Here is a 20096-nt window from a genome sequence, read left to right as displayed (position 1 = left end):
ATGGAAATGATAAACACTCCAAAGCTCCCTGGATGCCTGAGAAGCCACAACCATTCAAAGAAGAAACAAAAGAGGGCCCAGCTAAAGTTAAGGCTTGAGGAATGGCCACACTGTGTACCCTCTGTCTGCCCACAGATCCTTTTGCAGATGGTGGAAGCCAGATGGGTCAAGAAGGATCTGTGGGCAGAGAGAGAGACAGACCATAAGTTCTGTTCAAATCATTGGCTGACCACTAAGCCCTATGACTGTGGAAGCACATTTTATCTCCTGTGAACTCAGAATAAAAAATAATACAAGTAGTGAAAAACAAATCTGATCAGACACATCAGCTACTGCACATCCAAATGGAGAAAGATTCTGTAGAGTAAATCATGAATAGAAAAAATAAGGACAAATGACATTGGGATTTAAAAATACTCATATTGAACTAAAAATTAAAAATCATGCAGATATCCAGAAAACTGTGACCCATAATTAGGAAAAAATCATTCATTAGCCATTAACTTTGAATGGGCCCCATGTTGTATTTATTAAGCAAAATACATCAAAGAAGCCATTATAAGTATCAATTCAGTTTGACCAAGTAAAAGAAATATTATTAATATCAAAATGACTCAGCACTTAGGAAACCTCACAAAAATACAGAAATTATTAAAAGTGCATATGGAAATTCTGGTCTTGAAACAGAAAAAATAAAATGAAAAATTTTCTACCCAGGGTCCACTGAATATTTGAGATGGCAGAAGAAGGAACCAGTGAATCTGATGACTGGTCAATAGAAACCCTCCAAAGCAGAAAGAGTAAACAATATTCCAGAAGATTAAAGAAAAACATACTGACAGAATATAAGTCAACCACGACTATTATAAAGAATAACACAGTTACAAAAAAATGCTCAGAAAATATAAATTAAACAGAAAAAATTAATTGCTAGAAGATATGCCTAACAAGAAATGGTAAAGGTCATCCCACAGACTAGAAGGTAAATAGAAAAAATGGTAAATGAAATCACAGACAGAAATGAAAAGCACTTGAAATGATAAGTATTTGCATAATGGGAAAGTATATAGTTCTTTCTCTTTCCTATTCTTATTTTCTTTAAACTCATAAGATTTTGTGAATTAGTAATTAGTTTTGTATCTATATTTATTTGTATTATGATTATATTATTTACATATAATTTATGTTATATTATATATATATTTCCAAGGAGAGGGAGCTACATGGAGACAAAGTTGCTTTATTTTACCACAATTAAACCCATATTAATTGAAGTTAGGACTGATAATTTAAGATGAATATTTTAAACACTACAATAAACACTAAAATAAATAACAGAATTAAAATGGTAAACTAAAATGTAAAAAACATCTACTGCTGCTTTATTGACTACACCAAAGCCTTTGACTGTATGGATCACAACAAACTATGGAAAATTCCTCAAGAAATGGGAATGCCAGACCACCTTACCTGCCTCCTGAGAAATCTGTGTACAAGCCAAGAAGCAACAGTTAGAACTGGACCTGGAATAACAGACTGGTTCCAAATTGGGAAAGGAGTACACCAAGGCTGTATATTGTCACTCTGCTTATTTAACTTATATGCAGAGTACATCATGAGAAATGCTGGGCTGGATGAAGCACAAGTTGGAATCAAGAATGTTGGGAGAAATATCAATAACCTCAGATATGCAGATGACACAACCCTTATGGCAGAAAGTGAAGAAGAACTAAAGAGCCTCTTGATGAAAGCAAAAGAGGAGAGTGAAAAAGTTGGCTTAAAACTCAACATTCAGAAAACTAAGATCATGGCATATGGTCTCATCACTTCACGGCAAATAGATGGCAAAACAATGGAAACAGTGAGAGACTTATTTTCTTGGGCTCCAAAATCATTGCAGATAGTGACTGCAACTATGAAATTAAAAAATGCTTGCTCCTTGGAAGAAAAGCTATGACCAACCTAGACAGCATATTAAAAAACAGAGACATTACTTTGCTGACAAAGGTCCACCTAGGCAAAGCCATGTTTTCCCAATAGTCATGTATGGATGTGAGAGTTGGACTATAAAGAAAGCTGAGTCCCGAAGAATTGATGCTTTTGAACTGTGGTAATGGAGAAGAGTCTTGAGAATCTCTTGGACAGCAAAGAGATCCAACCTGTCCATTTTAAAGGAAATCAGTCCTGAATATTCATTAGAAGGACTGTTGTTGAAACTGAAACTCCAATACTTTGGCCACTTGATGTGAAGAACTGACTCACTGGAAAAGACCCTGATGCTGGGAAGGATTGAAGGCAGGAGGAGAATGGTATGACAGAGGATGAGATGGTTAGATGGCATCACCCACCCGATAGACAAGAGTTTGAGCAAGCTCCAGGGTCTAGTGATGGACAGGGAGGCCTGGTGTGCTGTAGTCCATGGGGTCACAAAGAGTTGGACACAAATGAGTGACTGAACTGAACTGAACTGGAAATGTATGTTTGTGCTATCGTGCTCAGTAACTCAGTCATGTCCAACTCTTTGCAGTTCCTTGGACCCGAACTTGCCAGGCTCCTCTGTCCGTGGAATTTCACAGGCAAGCATACTGGAGTGGGTTGCTCTTTCTTCCTCCAGGGGATCTACCCAACCCAGGGATTGAACCCACTTCTCTTTTGTCTCCTGTATTGGCAAGTGGATTCTTCAGCACTTATTTGTTTTATCCAAAAAGAAGACATGCCCCAAGAAATATTTAATTGCTATTACTCTGGGTTTGCTATTGGCTTATAGTTGGAAAGCATCTGTAATACTGGTTAAAAGCCTTCAATGCATTGAACAGCCTCCCACAATAAATAATGATCTAGCTCAAGACAAGAGTAATGCCGTGGAACCCCACCACGACCAAATGAGATTTATCCTAAGAATTAAGTTTACTTTAACATCTTAAAAGTAAGCTCTGGTGTTAGCTAAGGACACCAGGGATTATACAATTCTTGTGCTTCCCCAAAACTAAAGTTATGTATTTTGTCCATACACAGTGAGTTTGAGTAACACAGATTAATGAGCCTTCAAGGCAACCAGATCATTCCATGTCACATAGCAGTGTATCTATTGGTGAGAGTTTATTCTTGTCAAGTTCTTTTAATTAGATGCTTGTGCCGCTTAAAATTAGGCAGATCGTTAAACTGGCTTTTGAAAAATGTAAAGGTGCTGGTATTTCAAAGCAACGAGTCTGTGACACTCACTATTATATTTTAACAATCTGTGGCCTTTCGTCATTTCTCTCCTGCCTCCTTTTTACTACTGGGATAAGGGACTAATGTTCAGTGGATGCTGGCTATCTCATTTAGTATGATAAAAGTTTTGTAGGAAAGGAGTAAAATTTCAAGGTAAATTGACTCATATATGCAATCAATTTTCTCTGATAGAGTCATGTCCATGGCAATAAGAGATCACTGTCACCCAGCTATGGGGCACTACTGGGTGCAAGAGGGATGAGGCATGTGAGGGCAAGCAAGAACAGAAGACAAAGAGACAAAGAGTAGTGATCTGGGAGAGGAAGACAATTTCTCCTCTCACCATGGCCAAGCCTGGTCCTGCTGTCATTTACCGTTTACCTAAAGAAAACTTCAGACATCAACATTGAGCTGACTAGCAATCACTGGATTCAACCTTTCCCTTCAGCAGACTTTCTCAAGCTGTTTGCACACTGTAGTAACTCATGACTAGGTGTTATGGACTAAACGTCTGTGCTTCTGCTGCTGCTAAGTCACTTCAGTCGTGTCCGACTTTGTGTGACCCCATAGACGGCAGCCCACCAGGCTCCCCCATCCCTGGGATTCTCCAGGCAAGAACACTGGAGTGGGTTGCCATTTCCTTCTCCAATGCGTGAAAGTAAAAAGTGAAAGGGAAGTCGCTCAGTCGTGTCCGACTCTTCGCTACCCCACGGAGTGCAGCCTACCAGGCTCCTCCATCCATGTGATTTTCCAGGCAAGAGTACTGTGTCCCCCCAAAATTCATATGTTGAAATCCTAACTTCTAATATGTTCGAGAAGGTGGTGGCTTTGTTCATGAGGGTAGAGACCTCATGAATGAGATTAGTTTCCTTGCAGAAGACTCCCACAGAACTCTCTTGTCCTTGGTATTATGTGAGGATACGAGAAGACGGCCATCTATCTGCAAACCAACCAGGAGGCCTTCACTAAGAATGCGACCCTGTTGGCACCTTGATCCTGGACCAGCAGCCTCCAAAACTGTAAGAAATCAAGTTCTACTGTTTATCATATTCGATTATATCAGCCCAAACTAACTCAAGACACAAGGTTAATAGTTTCTAGCTATTTTCAGAAAATATGAGAACCTCGCTTTACCATCAAACATTTTCCCAGGTCTCCACTTGACATTAGCTATATTTCACTCCTAGATGGTTGAGAAAACATGGTGACAAATATTAACCGAATCCCAGGGAAAATAGCTTAGGTGTAGAGCATTTGACAGGAACTATTTCTTTCTGTTTGTATTGAGATAATTATATCCTTATTCATCTTTATTCTATTAACAAAAATATCAAGAGGATTATTGCTGTTAATATTCCACAGTTTTGGTTTTCAGTATTATACTATACTTACATTCCTGTGATAGCATTTATTTGGTCAGAACATCTAATGCGTTTTATTTAGTGCTTGATTTGACTTGCTAAAGTTTTCTGGAGGCTTTTTTGTATCTATGCTAATGAAGATTGTTGATCTGTAGATTCATTTTCTTATACATTTGTACAGGGCAATTCTGGCCTCATAAAATGAAGAACGAATTTCATATTTCTCTAAGTGCATTCCAACTCTCTGATAGATTGTCCTGCAAATAAAAGACACCTCAGTCTCCCTGAACTGAAGTTTCTTCAACTCCATAAGATTGTGGTGGTATTTAGAATCTGCTTCACTGCACAGGGGTGGGGGGCTTCCCTGGTGGTTCACAGAGTAAAGAACCAACCTGCATTGCAGGAGACCTGGGTTCAACCCCTAGGTGAGGAAGATCCCATGGAGAAGGAAATGGCAACCCACTCTGGTATTCTGCCCTGGAGAATTCCATGGACAGAGGAACCTGGAGGGCTATAGTCCATGGAGTTGCAAAGGGTTAGACACAACTGAGTGACTAACACTTTCATTTTGTTTTTCTTTGCACTGAGGTCCGATGCTGTTTGGGAGCTCAATCCCTTGTTTCTCTTCTTTCAGAGATCATCTTCCTGCAGAGTCTGGCATGCAGTGTCTGAAAACAATCATACTTTGTCCTGGTTCTCAGTTTTTTACAGAAGGAGGGTATATCCAGTCACAGATTTCATCACGCCTGAAATGGAAGACTGATATTATGTGCTACTGTTTATATTTTTCAGTTTGTGCTGCCTAAAAAGAAATAAAGTGTTAGGCACTTAGTTGTGTCTGACTTTTTGCGACCCTGTGTACTACAGCCGACCAGGCTCCTCTGTCCATGGAATTCTCCAGGCAAGACTACTGGGGTGAGTATCCATTTCCTTCTTTAGAGAATTTTCCTGACCCAGGGATCTAACCCAGGTGTCCTGTATTGTAGGCAGCTGTTTTACCATCTGAGCCACTAGGCAGCCTAGACATGGATTATGGCACTTTAGTTTGTGTTGTCTTGAAGAACTGTGTGATGAATTTAGCAAATAACCATGTACCATTGGCTTTTACATCTTGGTGTGGGTTGATCTGACTTGCAGCTTTCAGTATGTGATTTCTTTGGTAAAATCTGTTCTCTATCTTGCAGGTACATTAACCACTGACCCCATTCCCCTCAGACCTGAAGGAGAAACTCTGACATAGAAGTACCTCAGCCATGCAAATATCTCAACCCTATTACCTCCCTGGTGGGAGACCTCTGAGTTATGTATTATTTTTCCTTCCTTTTCCAATCTCATTTCTTCATTTTCTTGCCACTGTTTAATAGAATCATCTCCTTAATAGGATACTTGCACAATAAATTACTTGTACTATGTGTCTCCACGTCTGCTTCTGGATAATCTCAAGCTAAATGAGAAACTACAAAATTCAAATTGTTTTCCCAGAATACAACTAAATTAAAAATCAATATAAAAATTGATGTGGTATGCTATACTTTGTTATAATCTTACTTAAACTTGGATGTGTGGTAATCGGTACCTACTGCAAACATATTTCAGAAAGATCAGTAATAAATAACAGGGATTAAATGATCATATAAATAAATGTAAAATAAAGATATTTAAAACCATTCATATATTATTACCCAAAGTAAATGATTAGTATTATATACATATAAATTGTTAAAGGACACAATTTATAATTTTGCAGGATGAATTAGTTCTAGAGATCTAATGCATTTCCTCTGGGAAAAATTTAGCATTTGGTGGCCTAATTTATATTGGATTATCTGGCCAGACTTCATACATCATGGTACAAGGGAATAGGTTATATTATGCATTATATTAGTTTAATATCAAGAACTAAACAAGAGTTGGGCATGTTTTAATTTTTAACTGAATCATACAGAAGTGTGGGCTATTTAGAAATATAACTTTTATTTTCATAGTCTACCTTGATTTTATAGGATGGCCCCTTGACATTTGTTCAGTTTCTAATATATTTATTTCACAATTATTTACTGAAAGATGAGTAATTTTCTGGTCTTGGAATAGACTTTAGAGATACAATTGTAAATAAGATAGACATAATTCCTGTCTTACTACAGAGTAGTGCAAGTGGGTGGGAATGATTTTAAGACGAGATAAAATATAAGCAGAGTGGTAGATGCTATCAGAAAAAAGACACATATATACAGAAGCACACAGAGGAGAGTCTAATTCAGGCAGATAAAGTGTGATCAAGAAATTATAGTTTGGTTAAACTAATTTAGAGGATTCAAATTAGCCTGATTGCTAGAGTTTTATCTTACTAGGTTGTTGGATAAAACTAAGGGTAAAGAATAAGGGTATAGAAACTACTTTGATAAGAAATGATAAATTTTTTAAATATATGATTGACTAGATATGAGAGTAGAGGGAATGGAACCATCAAGGATGACATCCAGTTTTCTGGCTTGGAAGCTGAGTCAGTTAGACATATTGTCTTTAAAAGCTGAATTTATAAGGAGGAAGAGCTTCCTTTGGAGTAAGGTGACTTTGAGGAGCTTGTAAAAACTAATGACAGGTAGCTGGATATATGAGTTTAAGTGGGAGGGGAGATATCTGAGCAAGATATAAAAATTTAGAGTCAGTAACTTTTAAATAGAAAATATATCAATGGAAAAAAATAAGCTAACTACTGATGGAAGGAAATAGAGAACAAGACATAAAAAACGTGAATGCCTATATTTTAGGATATTATAAATTGGCTATTATTCCAAGGTATGGTGGCTATTAGCCATGAGATATAAATATTTGACTTGCTAAAGCTTCAATTTTATTATCTGTAAAATGTAGGGGTATAAGCAATATGAACATAAAATTCTAAACTTTAGTGAAACCAAGACTCTTCCTTCCTGTTTAATTTTAGCCGATTATCTTAGCTAAACAAGATAAAAGTTATACATACATTTTAGTGGCATCTCTTTATATGAACTATGAATTTCATATTCCTAACAGACTGGTTCCAAATAGGAAAAGGAGTATGTCAAGGCTGTATATTGTCACCATACTTACTTAACTTATATGCAGAGTACATCATGAGAAACGTTGGACTGGAAGAAACATAAGCTGGAATCAAGCTTGCCAGGAGAAATATCAATAACCTCAGATATGCAGATGACACTACCCTTATAGCAGAAAGTGAAGAGGAACTAAAGAGCCTTTTGATGAAAGTGAAAGAGGAGAGTGAAAAAGTTGGCTTAAAGCTCAACATTCAGAAAACTAAGATCATGGCATCCAGTCCCATCACTTCATGGCCAATAGATGGGGAAACAGTGCAAACAGTGGTTGACTTTATTTTTCTGGGCTCCACAATCACTGCAGATGGTGACTGCAGCCATGAAATTAAAAGACGCTTACTCCTTGGAAGGAAAGTTATGACCAACCTAGATAGCATATTCAAAAGCAGAGACATTACTTTGTCAACTAAGGTCCATCTAGTCAAGGCTATGGTTTTTCCAGCAGTCATGTATGGATGTGAGAATTGGACTATGAAGAAAGCTGAGTGCTGAAGAATTGATGCTTTTGAACTGTGGTGTTGGAGAAGACTCTTGAGAGTCCCTTGGACTGAAAGATCCAATGAGCCCATCTTACAGGAGATCAGCCCTGGGTGTTCATTGGAAGGACTGATGCTGAAGCTGAAACTCCAATACTTTGCCCACCTGATGTAAATAGCTGACTCATTGGAAAAGACCCTTATGCTGGAAAAGATTGAGGGCAGGAGGAGAAGGGGATGACAGAGGATAAGATGGTTGGATGGCATCACCAACTCAATAGACATGGGTTTGAGTGAACTCTGGGAGTTGGTGATGGACAGGGATGCCTGGCATGCTGTGATTCATGGAGTTGCAAAGAGTCGGACACAACTGAGCAACTGAACTGAATCCCATATATATATTAAAATATATTGCATTTATGCCTGAGGAATACTGATATAAATTTATTACCAGTCTCTATAGTTGATATTCAAATTATTCTGATAGTCTTCAAATGATGTGGAAAGAATATTTATCAATCACCTGCTTTACGGTATATGTTGACAATGGAGTCTTGAAATTCCTTACTTTCTGGAAAGATTGGTCAATTATATAAATTTTTAAAGTTTTCAATTTTTTTCTTGATTTATTATACATCATGCCCTAGTTTTAGCATGAATTTTGTAAAAATAGTAACAAATCGTAACCATGTATAATACTGTTCCCCAAACATACGCCATGTTTTTTTCAGAAGAAATACTAGCTATTGATTGAATTCAGTTAGTTAGAAGTACCAAGGGTTAAATTTGAGCTGGTTCTACAGGAGTGAAGGCTTGGTAATCATCTTTCAGACCCACTGTTTCTCAAGTGTTAGCTCTTTGAAAAGAAGAGAACCAAAGAAAACTCTACACTATTCACAAAGTTTAGTTGCTTTTGTAAATGCCATCTGCTTCATCTGTTCAGAAAAATCACTTTCATTATATATCAAGTCCAAAGTCTCTTTTCTTTGTCTGTGACACTTTTTTTCTTCCTATCCAGTGAAAGAATCCATGCCAATTTTATGGTGTTTTTCCCTTCTTCTACCTTATAAAATTCTTCATTTTGCCCTCTGGAAAGTAGCACAAGTATTACTGGTCAATTGACAATTCATTCAATTTTACAAGCACATTTCATTTCTTCTCTTATGATTTCAAAGAGTCTTTTAAGGGAGGGGGGAATCTACTTCTATTCACAATCAGGATGGCTTTGTTTGAGTTAAAAAATTTGACCCCGTGAAATAACTTTGCTGAGAAGTAATGAAAAGTGTTAAGAATGTGGAAGAGGCTCAAGGGACTAGATTATTTAAACTTTCAGTAACCAATAGGCAAATTGTTTTTTAACCTAAATGATTATTATTAAGTTGGCAATTCATCATTTCTGTTAGCTCATTACAGCTTTCATAGGACAATTAATTGTAAAAGTGTGTCTCTCCAATCTCTAAATTTGCATTAATCTTTTTAATGAATGTTAATGAATAATATTGAGGTAATAGATATCAGTGATATATATACATATTTGTCCATATACACTTCCCAGGTGGCTCAGTAGTAGAGAATCTGCCTGCCAATATAGAAGATGCAAGACACACACATATGATCCCTGGGTTGGGAAAATCCCCTGGAGGAGAAAATGGCAACTACTCTAGTATTCTTGCCTAGAGAATCCCATAGAGAGGAGCCTGGAGGGCCACAGTCCAGGGGATTGCAAAGAGTCAGACACAGCTGAGCAACTGACCTTGCACACACATTTCTATCAACATGATATTTTTGTATAAGGCTAGGATGAAATAATTTCCATAATTTCAATTTTAAACAATGTAATACTAAAATGGGCTCCCAGGTGGCACAGTGGTAGACAATCTGCCTGCCAATTCAGGAGACACAGGTTTGATCCCTGGATCAGGAAGATCCCCTGGAGTAGGAAATGGCAAGACACTCCAGTATTCTTGCCTGCTAAATAGACAGAGGAGCCTGGCAGGCTACAGTCCGTGGATTTACAAAGAGTCAGACATGACTGAGCACTGAGCACAGCAGAGCAATACTAAGATAAACACACACAAATAAAATAATAAGCCATGATTTCCCAAGCAGAAAATTATCATTTATTTTTGCCTTCTCTTTCTACTTTGATATGTCATTGGTAAGATGTTAAATACATGTACAATATATATAGAATACTCACATTATGAAAAAGAGCATTAGGGTGCTACAGACTGACCAACCACAGTTAAGAAAGAGAGCCACAGTTAAGAAATGGCTAAGGGAAATGACTGATGCACATCTAATAAGAACTTATGCTTTGTGTGAATTAATATGTTGCTATAAATATTTTTTAAATTATTGCCAATTGCATATTTCAAAGTTTATCCATGAACTAAAACTGTAAACCTAATTTTGCAATCTGTAGAACTTATAGATGTAAAAAAAAGAGGTTCAAACAAACATCAGAATAAGATGGTTAATAGTAAGGCTGTATAAATATTATTTTAATATTGGTGGATAGAAATGGAAAAAATTGGATTATACTGGGTTAGCCAAAAAGTTTGTTCAGGTTTTTCCATGGAGAAACCCAAACAAACTTTTTGGCCAATCCAATACATTACTCATATAATTAAGCATGAAATTTATATACTGCATACTTATCTGTATATATTGCTGTCCAAAAACAGTCATGGGGTGAAGTATGGAGAAATGGATTTAGTTTTGCTTTATGCTACAATTGTCTGCATGCCATGGTCTCTTGGTATAACTAATTAGTAGGAACTGTATTAGTGCATTGAAAGACATTCAGGACTTCCCTGGTGGCCCACTTGTTAAGAATCTGCCTCATGTCAATATATGGCAAAACCAATACAGTATTGTAAAGTAAAATAAAGTAAAAAAAAAAAAGAATCTGCCTGTGAATGCAGCGGACACAGGTTTGATCCCTGATCCGGGAAGATTCCGCAAGCAGCTAAGTTCTGGTGCCACAACTACTGAAGTCCGCACACTTTAGAGACCGTGCTCAGCAGCAAGAGAAGTCACTGTAATGAGAAGTCTGCTCACAGCAACTTGAGTCTGGCCACTGCTGGAGGCAATTGGAGAAAGCCCACACATAGCAACAAAGACAGGAGAAAGCAATGGCAACGCACTCCAGTACTCTTGCCTGGAAAATCCCATGCACGGAGGAGCCTGGTGGGCTGCAGTCCATGGGGTCGTGAAGAGTTGGACACGACTGAGCAACTTCACTTTCACTTTTCACTTTCATGCATTGGAGAACAAAATGGCAACCAACTCCAGGGTTTTTGCCTGGAGAATCCCAGGGATGGGGGAGCCTGGTGGGCTGCCGTCTATGGGGTCACATAGAGGCGGACATGACTGAAGTGACTTAGCAGCAGCAGCAGCAGCAGCAGCAATAAAGACCCAGCACAGCCAAAAATAAAATCCTAAAATCATCTTTTAGGATATGAAATAGTTCAGCTGGAATTCCATCACCTCCACTAGTTTGTTTGAAGTGATGCTTCCTAAGACCCACTTGACTTCACACTTCAGGATGTCTGGCTTTAGGTGAGTGATCACATCACTGTGGTTATCTGGGTCTTAAGATCCTTTTTTGTATAGTAATTCTGTGTATTCTTACTACCTCTTCTTCTTTCTTTGGCTCCAAAATCACTGCAGATGGTGCTTGCAGCCATGAAATTAAAGGACACTTGCTCCTTCGAAGAAAAGCTATGACAAACCTAGATAGCTTAATAAAAGCAGAGATATTGCTTTACCGACAAAGGCCCATCTAGTCAAAGCTATGGTTTTTCCAGTAGTCATGTATGGACGTGAGAGCTAGACCATAAAGAAAGCTGAGCACTGAAGAACTGATGCTTTTGAACTATGGTGTTGGAGAAGACTCTTGAGAATCCCTTGGACTGCAAGATCAAACCAGTCAAGCTGAAAGGAAATCAGTCCTAAATATTCATTGGAAGGACTGATGCTGAAGCTGAAGCTCCAATACTTTGGCCACCTGATGTGAAGAAATGACTCATTGGAAAAGACTCTGATGGTGGGAAAGATTTTAGGCAGGAGGAGAAGGGGATGACATGATGGTTGGATGGCACCCCGACTTGATGGGCATGAGTTTGAGCAATCTCTGGGAGCTGGTTATGGACAGGGAAGCCTGGCATGCTGCAGTTCATGCAGTCATAAAGAGTTGGACATGACTGAGTGGCTGAACTGGACTTAACCAAATAATAAAAATAAGGAAGATTTTAATTTTTTTAAAAAGAATTCTACATTTTGCCAGAATTCTCTTATATCTGTCAGGTTAAAAACTGTAAATGCACTCTACCTTTATTTTACTCTCATTAAATTTTAGTATTACAGTGGTATTTTTTATAAAGGAATTATACATTGAATTCAAAGAAACTTCCACTGGAGAGGCTCAACAAGTAAAAATAATTACTGAAACAATCTTTTAAGGAAAGTATTTTCTTGGAGAAGTCCTCTCCATCACAAGAAAATTATATACAAAGAAAATATACACACAGAGTCAAATGAAAAAAATATACAGTATACATTTGTAGAATTAGAAAAGCAAATAGTATTCAGGGAGAAGAGGTACATTGAAAAAAAAATAAAATGCACAAGTGAAGGCAAATAAAAGATGATGTTTGTGATAGCAGAAACATTTTGACCAGCTGGGAGAAAAAAGAAAATCAAAATTACCTTTCTTCCAACCCCCAAATTTTTAAAAAAATTTTACCACATTGATAACCCCAAATTGGTATCGTTCCATCTACATTTTCTTTCTCCCAACTAGACATTTTAGTCTTTTAGTATTAGTCATAACTGGGTTTAAAAGGATGAAAACTGAAGACAGAAAATAAATTAGATTTAATAAATATTAAGTATTTATCATACTGGAAAGGACCTTGATGCTGGGAAAGATTGAAGGCAGGAGAAGAAGGAGATGACAGAGAATGAGACGGTTGGATGGCATCAACGACTCAATGGACATGAGTTTGAACAAACTCTGGGAGATGGCAAAGGACAGGGAAGCCTGGCATGTTGCAGTCCATGGAGTTGCAAAGAGTCGGACATGATTGAGCAACTGAACAACATTTATCATACACAGATAAGTATGATAGGAACTCAACAAATACATATTAAATTTCACTAATCTATAGATCTGTTGATTAAAAAAAAAAAATCAGAAAAGAAGCACCGTTAGGTGCAAGGAAGAAGAGTAATGGCAGACTCTTAACTTCTCTTAAATCATGTTTTTACCGTCTTAAGGCTCCTGGACAGAGGGTCAGAGACTAATTTTGAGTGACTTAAGAAATTCACTTCTGAGGAATGCTTTTAATATGTTCTGAATGCTTTATTTCAAATAAAATTTCCTCTTAAGTTAATGCAGTCTAATAATTTGGAAGTAACTGAGGCATAGATAAGAAATACCACAAGGATCCTCTGAGACAGAATGTAAAAAATGCTGCAAATCATGGAATGAAAATCAACATGAAAATTAACTATGTAAACCATATAAGGAAAGAGCTTAATTTATGCAATTGATCTGTCTTGCTTCGAAAGTGAGTTTCAAGTTAAATGAAAATCTCTTAAGATATAATTAGCATTCTAGTCTGTAATCAAAAGATGCTGGTCTAAGGCATCTACCCAATTTTACTGGATAAAATTATTATACTGTTCGTACAAGAAGTAATTCACTTTACAAGTTAAAAGTCAAGTGTCAGTCCTACTTTTCCTACATATAGCAGCTCTACAAATAATTTTATAATGCAAGTAAACTCCAAATGACATTTTGTGCTAATAAAATAGGCATTGCTTGTCAAATTATTTTCTTTTTTGCTTCTTGAACTTCATAATTCTTTTGACCGGGACTAGGTGATCCAGAAATTAAAAGATAAACTCTCTAAGGTCCCCCTATATAATCTTACTGGGTCAGGTTGCATGTTCTAGGAGTGAGAAAGAAAATCTTCATGTTCTGAGTTAGAAAACAATTCAACGTAATTCCTGTGGTAGGCAAAAATCAAGATCCCTATCTCCAAGGGTGAATGAGCAGAGTGAAAAATCTGGCTTGAAACTCAACATTCAAAAAAACTAAGACCATGGCATCCAGTCCCATCACTTCATAGCAAATAGAATGGGAAAAATTGGAAACAGTGACAGATTTTATTTTCTTGGGTCCAAAATCACTGTGGATGGTGACTGCAGCCATGAAATTAAAAGGCAGTTACTCCTTGGAAGGAAAGCTATGACCAACCTAGATGGCATATTAAAAAACAGAGACTTCACTGTGCCAACAAAGGTACGTCTAGTTAAAGCTATGGTTCTTCTAGTAGTCATGTACAGATGTGGGAGTAGGACCATAAGGAAGGCTGAGTGCCAAAGAAATGATGCTTTCGAACTGTGGTGTTGGAGAAGACTCTTGAGAGTCCCTTGGACAGAAAGGAGATCAAATCATTGAATTGTAAAGGAAATCAACCCTGAATATTCATTGGAAGGACTGATGCTGAAGTTCCAATATTTTGGCCACCTGATGCGAAGTGCCAACTCATTGGAAAAGAACCTAATTCTGGCAATGATTGAGGGCAGGAGGAGAAGGGGACGACAGAAGATGAGATGGTTGGATGGCATCGCTGACTCAATGAATATGAGTTTGAGCAAACTGCGGGAGATAATGGAGGACAGAGGAGCCTGATGTGCTGCAGTCCATGGGGTCACAAAGAGTCAGACACAACTAAGTGGCTAACCCTTTCATTAATGATTTCATTTGACCTTAATTCCTTTTCAGGTCCAGCCAAAACCATATCCCCCAGAAACCTACAAAGTCACTGATTCAAAATAAAGTCTTAATAACAAAATGTTGACATTTGGCTTTGCTTTTCTGGGTGAGAATTTAAAACTAACAGTATGCCAAGTTAATTTCAGTCAAAAGATTTTATCCATTGTGCCTATTTTATCCAATGAGGGTTTATTTTGTTAATAAACATCCCACTTACTATTATTAGTTCTTGTTTTGTTTAGAATCTATAGCCTGCCTAAGAAACAAAGAAACACAGAAATGAAGATAATGCTTAAGGTCCAGACTCTTGGCTGGATAGGTACTGGGAAAAGGAAAGAATTCTACTTTCTATCTCCTCTTTGTGGAGGTTGCCCCATGTTACCTTATATACTGTCATTATATCCCTTGTGATCAAATAGGATATTTGAACCTTCCTCAGGAGACTGTATACAGAGGGGATTATATTTTTTCCATCTAATTTTATAAATATCACACATCAGAATCACTATTTAGATTTGAAAACTTTTCAGCTTTCAAAAAATCCCTTACTTAGGCCCCAAGGTGTGGGGGGGGATGTATCTTAAAGATGTTGTCACTCAAAGATGCTCAACATTACTAATCTTCAGGAAAGTGCAAATCAACACCACTACAAGGAGAAATTCCCTGGCAGTCCAGTGGTTAGAACTCCACACTTTCACTGCAGAGGGTTAATTCCTGGTTGGAGAAGTATGATCCTGCAAGCCCTGAAACAGGGCTAAAGACTGAAAAAAAGAAAAGGAAAAAAAAAAATCACAGTGAGATATCACCTGACACTTACTAGCACTGCTGTTATTATCAAAAAAAGAATAAAACAAAGCACAACAAGTGTCAAAGAGAATGTGGAGAAAGGCAACACCTGTTCACTGTTTCGGGGAATATAAATTGGTACAGTCATCATGAAAAAGAGAATGGAGGATCTTAAAAAGATAATGATAAAGTAGCATCTGATCCAGCAATCCTTCTTCTAGGTATATATCCAAAGAAAATGAAATCAGTACCTCAAAGAGATATCTATGCTCCTATGTCCATTGAAACATTCTTCACAATAGCCAATATCTGTCAACAACCTAGGTATGTTTCAATGGATTAATAGCTAAATATAATTGTTTTATATATATATACATATACACACATAATTTATATATTTCTTTAGGTATTTCTTTTTAAATGAAACAAAGATGAATATTTTAATGATGAACTGTACAATTCACAAAGAAGATAGACATCATAAACCATTAGACAACTAACAATAACAAAATAAAGATACATAAAGTAAAAATCAAAAGAAATATAAAGAAAAAGAAAAAATATAATCATAATGAGACATGTTAACATTTATCTGAGAAAATTTTATTAAGTGCGTAAAAAATAAGAATAGGAGAATCTTGAATGATATCATTAATAATTTAAATATAATAGATTTATATTTATATTAATTTTATGGCAACCCACTCTAGTACTCTTGCCTGGAGAATCCCAGGGATGGGGAGCCTGGTGGGCTGATGTTTATGGGGTCGCACAGAGTCGGACATAACTGAAGCGACTTAGCAGCAGCAGCAGCATATTAATCTTATATCCTACACAAATAGATTTAACATTTTGTATCTTATCTGTTGTTATTAGACTTTCATAGGACATTTTGAAAATCTGGCAAAAAGATAAACATTACTAAATTTGAAAAAATGAAATGATTTTTTGTGATTCAGTTATACATACATACATATTATTTTTGAAATTATTTTGCATTATAGGTTATTATAAGATATTGACTATAGTTCCCTGTGCTATACAGTAAACCTTTGTTGCTTGTTGCATATCTGTTTTTTTAAGTTAGAAATCTAGCATTCTATTTGTACTAAGTCAAATAAGTGGAATCAAAATGTCATACACTTTTTAACCAAAAATTCATGTCTTCTAAATTATATGTATTGTACATATTATTTATGTATATGTATAAAAAAGCCTTTCTAATGCTTGATAAAGTCTTGAGAAAGAACGTAAAAAAAGAAGACATGGAAATATCAAAAAACATAAACTAAATGAAATGGGAGTGAGCACTGAATATGAAATAGAAAAAGTGAAGCAAATTAGATAAAGGTAAAAGATCCTCATATAGCTCAGTTGTTTTTAAACATAGTTGCTCACTAGAAACCATCTGGAGTTCTGGTAAAAAAAAAAAAAAAAACAACAATACCTGGGCATTTGTAGTTTTCAAAAAATTCCAAATATATCTGACATGCATCTGGATTTTAAAAAGTGATTATTGGTTTTTCTATTTAATGGTAGTTTGGGTGGTATTTGTTGACCAATCATGATATAACGGTATTAAGTAACAGTTGCATAATCACACTAGTAAAAGATGTTTATCAGTTTTGTAGTTATCTTTTATTTTTTGTCTGGCTATTAATTGCATATATATTTTATTGCTCTTGTTGTTCAGTCACTGAGTTGTGGTGTCTGACTCTTTGCCACCGCATGGACTGTAGCCTGACAGATTCCTCTGTCCATAGGATTTCCCAGGCAAGGATGCTGGAGTGGGTTGCCATTTCTTTCTCCAGGGGAACTTTCTGACTCATGGACTGAACTTGCATTTCCTGCACTGGCAGGAGAGTTCTTCACCAATGAGCCACCAGGGAAGCCTATATACATATATGTATATAGGCTTTATAGGCTTTTGTGAAGACATGGATAAATCTGCAAGACATTAGGCTAAATAAAATAAACCAGACACAGAAAGAAAAATGCTACATGATCTCACTTATAAATGGAAAAGAAAATAAATTTACAGAAGCAGAGAGTGGAATGATGATTTCCATGCATGAGGAGGTGGGGAAAATGGGGAGATATTGGTCAAAGGACATAAAGTTGTAGTCACTCAGGCTGAATGAATTTTAGAGCTCAAGTGTAAGCCTGGTGAGTATAATTAATGAGACTATTCTATACTGGAAATTTACAGAGAGTAGATCTCAGGTGCTCCCACCACACACAAAAAATGTGATAACTATGTGAGGAGAAAGATAATTAATTGATTTGAGAGTAGTAGTCATTTCACTATATATATATATATATATATATATATATATTCCAAAACATCATATTGTATACTTTGAATATATACAATTTTATTTAAAATGCAGTAAATGAGATTTAGTTAGTGGCCAGATGAGATTAGAGATGTGATAACATTAAGAAGAATGAATGTTACCAGTAGGACAGGTAAGTCATCACCTTCTGGAATATGCTCACCTCTCAGTTCTCTAAGGCATCTGGCCCAATATTTGGCTATAATACATCCTAGTCCAAGGCTTAAAAGAAAACAAGAGGAAAAATTACTTTTTTCTCCCTTATTACTGAATTTTAAAGGCTTTGATGGTGTTCTTGAATTTATTAGATATATAGGTATCCAAAATAAACATTCAGAATAACATCTTTAGATGCTAAACTACAAGAAACTTTTAGGAACAATATTTCTGACTTCAAGCCAGCTTACAGGAAGTTTCCACTGAGGCACCATCAACCAGATGGTGGTATGAAGAATAAGGAAAGTTTTGCATCAGGGAAACTTTTACATAAAGAATAATGCACATCTAAAATAAACATCAAATGGTTATCATATAACACTCTGTTCTTTTGCAACAGTAACGAATGAGTTGTGAGTCTAAAAATGGAAACAGTTCTACATTTGCTCTGGTGTCCTGATTAAAGTGTTGTCAGATATGTGAAGCCTTGGTTTCTGTGAGGACCAAAATAATCCTGCACCTTTTCTTTCTGTACTTGATAGGAAAATTCACACATTAGCATAGCAACTCAGCAGTGAGATTCACAAAGGTTTTGAGATACCAGAAAACTTAACAATTATATAGAAGATTGATTTCTGGTGTGCTTTTCACTATTCAACTGCCTTTCTCCTCGCAATCATATTAGCTATTTATATCCATAACATGTTCAAAACGAGTGTTTGAAATAACCTTCTTCAATGATGATTAAAAAGAAACAACTTTCCTTTTTAAGGAAAGTTTTATTTTGCTGGTTTTTGTAAAGTTTCTCTCAAATCTCAGTATCAGTGTTGATTATTATAAGGCACATTAATAGGAGGAGATAAAAAGTGCTTATTGCTTATCTCAATTCATAGCTCCATTTTACTTTATACAAATATATTGTGTTTGTTCAAATTATAAATAGTATGAAGAGTTTGGAGAACAACTGTTCTTGAGGATGACTTACTTTTTCAATCTATCTCCATTCAATTTACTCAGCTAAATGTTCTATGTATTTATTGTCTAAGAAACCTCATCAGCCATTTCCCCAAAATCGACTGTTTAATAAAGGGAATCAGATAACACCTTCCACTGAAAATGTTTAGATTTGCAATTCAGTATTTTTGCTCTCTTGACTCAAAGAGAGCTTGTCATTAGCCTTTGAGGGTCCAGTTTTGACTTTATATGGCATCTGAATTTTTATTAAAAACTCTAGACCCAAACTCCTTTCTGACAGACAAGGTAACAATGAATACGTGGCAAATGTATTTTCAGAATGACTACTGAATGACTCCCTGCAAGCTGTTACTTTAGAAGGAGATAAGAAATATAAAACATACTTGGCCAACTTGGGTGAGAAGAGAAGCTGATGATACAATCAATTAAATGCTTTATCTGATGGTTTTCCTTAGGTATTTTAAATAATTCAATGTTTCTCTTTGAAGACAGGAGATTTCAAAATTATGTAATCTTAAAACCTAAAAATAGAAAAGTGTTTCTGTAGCTTAGCTATCTTTGAAAATGTTGTTTATCCAAGTGAGATATAAGATTTTTGCTCATTGGAGTCAATATTATCCGAACTAAATGCTTTGGCAGCTGAGCACTTCTCTGTATCCCATCTGTATCTGTTCAGAGCCTTTTCTCCATGGGTGAAATGGGTTCTGTGCAGCCCAGAATACCACCATTATTTACCTAGTACATCTTGAAATATGTAACCTCTTTTGTAAAATCAAATCTTGCTTTGGGAAGCTCAAACTTTTTTCTATGAAATTCTTCCCTACATAAAATGGCTTTGGAAACTCTGACATAATATCTAGAATTTGATTTAAACCTCTATTGCAAATATAATTTATCTTCTACTA

The sequence above is a fragment of the Oryx dammah genome, unplaced genomic scaffold (genome assembly GCF_014754425.2).
Source record: "Oryx dammah isolate SB20612 unplaced genomic scaffold, SCBI_Odam_1.1 HiC_scaffold_22, whole genome shotgun sequence".
Classification (NCBI taxonomy): domain Eukaryota; kingdom Metazoa; phylum Chordata; class Mammalia; order Artiodactyla; family Bovidae; genus Oryx; species Oryx dammah.
The sequence above is the reverse complement of the archived record's forward strand: the minus strand, read 5'-3'. Positions refer to the sequence as shown.